Source organism: Procambarus clarkii, chromosome 70 (assembly GCF_040958095.1).
Source record: "Procambarus clarkii isolate CNS0578487 chromosome 70, FALCON_Pclarkii_2.0, whole genome shotgun sequence".
In the NCBI taxonomy this organism is placed as follows: Eukaryota; Metazoa; Arthropoda; class Malacostraca; order Decapoda; family Cambaridae; genus Procambarus; species Procambarus clarkii.
In genome coordinates, this window is record NC_091219.1 from 25970454 (window position 1) to 25977953 (window position 7500).

Genomic DNA, 7500 nt, shown 5'->3' on the forward strand with positions numbered 1-7500 from the left:
CTTGACTTCCTCTCACCTTGACTTCCTCTCACCTTGACTCCCTCTCACCTTGACTTCCTCTCACCTTGAATTCCTCTCACCTTGACTTCCTCTCGCTTTGACTTCCTCTCACCTTGACTTCCTCTCACCTTGACTTCCTCCTCACCTTGACTTCCTCTCACTTTGACTTTCTCTCACCTTGACTTCCTCTCACCTTGACTTCCTCTCATTTTGACTTTCTCTCACCTTGACTTCCTCTCACCTTGACTTCCTCTCACCTTGACTTCCTCGTCACCTTGACTTCCTCCTCACCTTGACTTCCTCCTCACCTTGACTTCCTCTCACCTTGACTTCCTCCTCACCTTGACTTCCTCCTCACCTTGACTTCCTCTCACCTTGACTTCCTCCTCACCTTGACTTCCTCTCACCTTGACTTCCTCTCACCTTGACTTCCTCTCACCTTGACTTCCTCTCACCTTGACTTCATCTCACCTTGACTTCCTCCTCACCTTGACTTCCTCCTCACCTTGACTTTCTCTCACCTTGACTTCCTCTCACCTTGACTTCCTCTCACCTTGACTCCCCTCTCACCTTGACTTCCTCTCACCTTGACTTCCTCGTCACCTTGACTTCCTCCTCACCTTGACTTCCTCCTCACCTTGACTTCCTCTCACCTTGACTTCCTCCTCACCTTTACTTCCTCTCACCTTGACTCCCCTCTCACCTTGACTTCCTCTCACCTTGACTCTCCTCTCACCTTGACTTCCTCTCACCTTGTCTCCCCACTCAGTGATCTAAAGCGTCCCCCCACACACCAACTCAGTCTCTGGCACACACACACTTACAAATAGCATCAACGCAATAATATTCGCGAATATATATATGGAAATTTCTTTAAGATTGATACATATTCATGATTTTGGGATCCGGCGAGGTGTACAGCTTAAAATATTTGACTGGGATATTTCTGCGCTCCTGGCTTGCTTCTGACCTTCAGTCTGCTGGTTCGCACAGTCTGCTGGTTCGCTCAGTCTGCTGGTTCGCACAGTCTGCTGGTTCGCTCAGTCTGCTGGTTCGCTCAGTCTGCTGGTTTGCTCAGTCTGCTGGTTCGCTCAGTTTGCTGGTTCGCTCAGTCTGCTGGGTCTTCCTCAGACGCCATCTTCCGGCTCTATAACGCCATTCTCACAGGTTCTCGTACGCTCAATATTACCCCTATCATCTAGAGCTTAACAAAGCTGCTATCCTGGGCTCTATAAAGTCCCCTCCCCCCTCATACGGGCTCTATAAGACTTCCATACGGGCTCAATGAAGCCACTCTCATGCGCTTCGCGATGCCTCCCTGCAGGACTCTATAGAGCTATTTTCCCCTGACTCTATAAAACCGCTCCCTCAGGCTCTATGGCGGCACTCCTGCGCTGAACACCTTTCCCCTGCCATAATAGGATAGCAAATTGCAGCCTCCTGAAAGGAGATCCTGTGGGAAATCAACACCATTTTTTTTTTTGAGGCGAGATTTCTTTTGTGCTTGTTTGTGCTGAGCTTAGATGTGAGGGAAGTGAGAGAAGTGAGAGAAGATGAAGGAAGAGAGAAAAGCAAGACATAGTGTACATAGTGTACGAATTTTCACATAGACACACACGCAAACAAGCACACAGTGATTTTGGAGGCTGACTCCATATACAGTTTTAAATGTAGATATGATTGAGCCCAAAAGGCTCAGGAATCTATGCATAAGTTGATTGATTGTTGAGAGGCGGGACCAAAGAGCCGCAGCTCAACCCCCGTAAGCACAACTAGGTGAGCATACACATGTACACAGACAGATACATGGAAAGCAAAACTAGTAGAGACCACAAAGAGGAATACTCTTGACTCAAACGTTAAGTAAGACACAGTACATATAACAAAGACCTTCCAGTCAAATTATACATGATTTTTGACATAGAATGAAGTGATCAGAGGCTATATATGGGATATGAAATGCCCCTCAGAGCAGGGTGATTGGCTGATCTTTGAATAGGTGATCAGAGTCAAGACTAAACGAAGGAGGTGTGTGGAGGGTGGAAGAAAAAATTAGATTATCAAAGGGGAATACACAAAAAAAACGGATTACTCAGAGAGAATTCAATTAGAAAAAGAAATCTGGAATATTTTCCCACAGGAAATGGATTGCATAACATTTAATGACAAGAAAACTTAGAATATTTCTTACCTTAATATGAGACGTCGAAAACCTTCAAAAAACAAATTTGCGTGACTTTTCAGTGTGACCAAGAGGGTGTCAGGGGCCAGCAAGGGCTCAGGAGAAAACACCAAGCCACTATGACTATATGTGTGTGTGTGGCCGCATGCGGCTCATTGTAAACGCACCTGACCTGCGGCCCGCACAAAGGACCGCTGGTGTCATTAATAAAAATAAAGAGGTGTCATTGGTCATTAAAAAAGAGGTGTCAAGCCTCGCGACCAAACAGTAAAAATGATTGAATAGTCGTAAATAATTGTTCATTTTTGAACTGTTGTCATTTTTGTACAATGTATTTATTGTTGTTGTTGTTGCATAGAAACCTATGTTGTCGATTAATTTTTTTTCTTTTGTTAAACTAATTCATTACTTTGCATTCACGAATGTGACTCGTCTCTAAACCATGTGTATACACATTGTATGTTTCAAAGTTTAAGTAATACAAATATTCTGCAATAGTTTTTACTAAATGACTTCAATTAGCTGAGGTATGTGGCCCTCATGACAACACAAATGTCATGAGGCCACATATATATATATATATATATATATATATATATATATATATATATATATATATATATATATATATATATATATATATATATATATATATAATATGGGGACCATATGGCCCTCAGGGGGACCCTCAGTTTGACACACCTGTATATATATATATATAGCACTGGAAAGGGATGAGGATAAGGATTTGGGATGGGACGGGGGAAAGGAATAGTGCCCAATCACTTGTGGACGGTCGGGGCATTGAACACCGACCTGCATCAAGCGAGACCGTCGCTCTACCGTCCAGCCCAAGTTGTTGGGCGCCAGGACCAGGAATCATCTTGAACAAATCCACAAGGGCCGTGACGAGGATTCGAACCTACGTCCGAGAGGATCCCAGACGCTGCTTTAGGTTCGAACCCTCGTCACGGTCCCTTGTGGATTTGTTCATTTGATGCATCACGCTATTGTGATTTCTGTATGTAAGGAGTCATCTTGTATTTACGTAACTATTTGCGAAACCTGTACATCTTGTCCTAATCATGGAAGCTTTGTTTGCACTACTTCATAAGCTCCGAAGTGCTACGAGAGTGTTTCTGAAAAAAAAAACTGAGCTGGGTAGCTTTAAGGTTTATTAACGGTTTAAAAAATATAAACAAATCCGGTTAAGGAAAGATATACAGGTTTCGTAAAAGATTTCATACAAGCTACAGTAACACACAGGAACGAGCTGCAACACATTCCTAGCACCACAGTTTTTAACACAACACAAGTAACTCTAACTCGCAGCTTCCAACAGAGGCATGTGAGAAGTAGAGAGGAACTACAACTAACACAACACGCAAGGCACTACAACTTACAAGAACACAGGCGACGTCAACAACCCTATTTGGCCATTGGGATTATAGAGAGATGTCTTGGAGAGGGAAGGGGGGTAGGGGGGTGGGGGGGGGGGGGAAGGAGGGTGTTCCAAAGTCATTATATGATTTACAAGGTTCCTAAAATTATTAACGTTCCTGGAGGCCTCTCTCTCTCTCTCCTTCGCTGCTTCTCCCATCCTCAGTTCACGACTTTGTCTCTCCTTCCTCCTCTTCGTTATTGAATTCTTTGCGTCTCTTAACCCCCCCTCCTCCCCCATCATTTACACCCCCCTCCCTACTCTCTCTCCCTTCTCCCTTCCTCTTTCAGTCACCACCGACATTCCAACCAGGAGCAAACGGCTCGACTTGTCACCAGACGCTGCCTCTCTCCTCCCCTCTATCCAATACAAGCTGTCCCCAACAACCTTCTCCCTTCAATTACCCATTCCCCACTAACCCCTTCCCCCCCCCCCACCCCCACCAACCCATTTCCCCCCCCTATCCCCTGCACATCATCTCACTACCCCCCACGCACCCTCCTGCCTCTTCTCTTCCACCCCTATCATCACATCTCCCCCCATCCCTACAACCCCATGTCAACACATCTCCCCCCATCCCTACAACCCCATGTCAACACATCTCCCCCCATCCCTACAACCCCATGTCAACACATCTCCCCCCATCTCTACAACCCCATGTCAACACATCCCCAGTCTCTCTACAACCCAGCGCCTGTCCAAGCCCCCAAAAAGCAAGCTCGTGTACTCACCTCATTGTGCTTGCGGGGGTTGAGCTCTGGCTCTTTTGGTCCCGCCTCTCAACTGTCAATCAACTGGTGTACAGATAGACGTGTGAAACACAATAGGAGGTGGAAGAGGCTGGAAGTCTGGAAGATATATATATGGAAAGCTCGAGGCTCTTGTGTTTATTATAGATATTAACACACCAAAGATAAGTGGAATATGTTATAAAAATTGACCCGAGTTTGAAACGCTGTAAGCTTCCTAACATCCTAACACGAGTGAACTGCAGTTAGTTAATTAAACAAGAGAGATAGAGTAGAGCTGCTAGATTAATTAACCAAGAGTGATAGTTTAGAGCTGTTAGATTAATTAAACAAGAGAGGTAGTATAGATCTGCTAGATTTATATAATATTTCAGATGCTGTCTTATTCCAGTGGTGAATGTTAATATATATATATATATATATATATATATATATATATATATATATATATATATATATATATATATATATATATATATATATATATAATATATATATATATATAATATATATATATATATATATATATATATATATATATATAATATATATATATATATATATATATATATATATATATATATATATATATATATATATATATTATATATATATTATATATATATATATATATATATATATATATATATATATATATATATATATATATATATATATATTTCGTTGAATATGTTGTGATGGAGCTCCATCAAGGTGACTTATGTATTATTATATTTGAGCCAACCGGAAACATTTTCTGACTCTAGCAATCTTAGGCCTAATACACGCTATCTTAGGCCCTAATATAGTACAAATATGTGCTTAAGCCTAAGAATATTTATTTGTTATATTTTCTTGGGCTCTAAAATTTATAGTATATAAAGTGATATACCGGCGGCCCATCACTACATCTTAGTACATTCCTCCAGATAGTTACAAGTACTGTCATTTCAGGAGGATGAGTTGTCTAATTATGTACTCTAACGACCCTTAGAACTTGGGTTTTGATTGATGGGTACGAGTTAATTATAGGTGGTTGTTGTGTTAAGTGTTCACTATTTTACTGACTACTTGGCGATTTGAAACGGTGCTTGAGTAGAGCAGCTTTGGCACTGTGGTTCATCAGAGCAGCCGTGGCACTCCACGTGTGAGGGGTAATTAGGAGTGTCATATAACAATCTAACAATCCATGACTTGGGATGGTAATTACAAGGTGGAACAGATGCACTAGTGGTGAGAGTTATTGAAGAGCACCTCTCCTATCTATCCCACCTCCCCCTCACAGCTATCCCATCTTCCCATCACTCCCTGCACCCCCCGACCCTTTTTTGCCTGTTCCCTACCCATCTCTCCTGCTCCCTTCCCATCTCTTACAGCTCCCTTCCCGTGTGTCTCAGCACCCCGTCCAATTCTTATTTTTCTGTTCCATTCCCCCCATCTCTTCATTCACTTTTCCTCTCCCAGTTATCTTGTTTCTCCTTTTCCTCTGTCTCCTGTCTTTCCCATTCCAAATTTCCATCTTATTCTGTTTCTTTTCCCCTCTCCCATTGCTTTCCCTTCTCTTCCCATTCTTCTTCCCATCTCTATACCCTCTCTGCTTTCTTATAGTTTCTATGTCCCTTCACCCCCTGCTTACTTTTCTTCCCCCCCCCTCTGTCCCCCCCTTTTCGTTCCCTTCCCACCCCTCCCCCTTGTTCCCCTTCTCTCCCTCCTCCCCCCTGCCCCCCCCCCCTCCTCCTCCAAACATAATCTCACTCGCGTGTTTTAACAGCAAAACACAGGTCCACGTTCGAGTGATTTTCTTCTCTGGCTGGGTACTTGAAGGCGATCTTCGTGCCCTGCTCAATCGTGTCTCGGTTACCCTGCGAGGATTTCGGGGATCAACGTCTAAGCGGCCCGGTCCTCGGCCAGGCGTTGATCTAGTTTTGCGCACGTCTTTTTTTTTTTTTAGGTTCATTGTCTTATTAATTCTTTGTTCATAATTATTCATACGTTATCCAGTACCCACTGTCAAGCAAAAAAAATATTGTTATCATAAACAAAATTATAAAATTAATAATAATATAGATAATTATACTAATTATACCAGCAATAAAAAAAATTAAAAAAAATCAGGATAAAATATTAGTTGACAAAAATATATCAGAATAATTCAAAACACTTTAAATATAAAATATATGATATTTATTTTATGTTGTGTGATTTTTGTGAATTATTATGAATGTTGTTAAGAGCTATTTCATTTAAATTGCCGTTAGCAAAACAATTATTTTTTTCTACTATTAAAAATAAAAATTGCCTTTTAACGAATAAATGGTTTGCGAAAAACTTAAATAAATTAATTTGATAAAGATGCAAGAATTGTTCCGTTAAATAAAATTTGCTAAAACAAAAGAATAGGCACAGTTAGAATAGATAATATATATTTATTATATATTTTTTTTTACTGTGATTGTCTTTTGTGGAAGAGGATGAAGACAGTTTCACAACTCGTAGGGCAGATTGAGAGTATTGGATTCTCTATCTTGCTCTTTATCTTGCTCTTGTTAGTCTTTATTCAGATTATGCAGTCTAGTTCTAATCACCATATTACTGAATGGACATAAATTCCCTTCATCGCAAACAGAGAAAAAATGACAAAGATAATCTCAGCAATTATATATATCTCCCTTTATAAAGACAGATTAAGATAACTTAATTTACATTCTCTAGAAGGCCAAAGAGTAGAAGGTGACATGACTGAAGCATAAAAGTGGATGAAAGAGTATAACAAAAGGAATGTTAATAATGTGAATACTTCAAGACAAAATAGAACACAATTTAGGGGATGTAAATTCATTGAGTAAATTCATTAAATTCATTGAATTCATTCATTTAATTGATCATTAAATTCATTCATTCAGATAAAAAGCTTCGTAAATAATGATTGAAAAACAGGGTTCTTCATTTATGGAACAAGTTATCGGCTAACATTATAAACGGAGGATTTCTGTTATTTTGTTCAATCCAATGTTAGAGATATATATAAATAAATTTGAAAAATATTAATAAGATTTACTTGTCGTGGGCCATTAGGATTTCGTCAGTTGCCTTTATTCTTTTATTCTTAAAATCAAAGAAAATAAAAA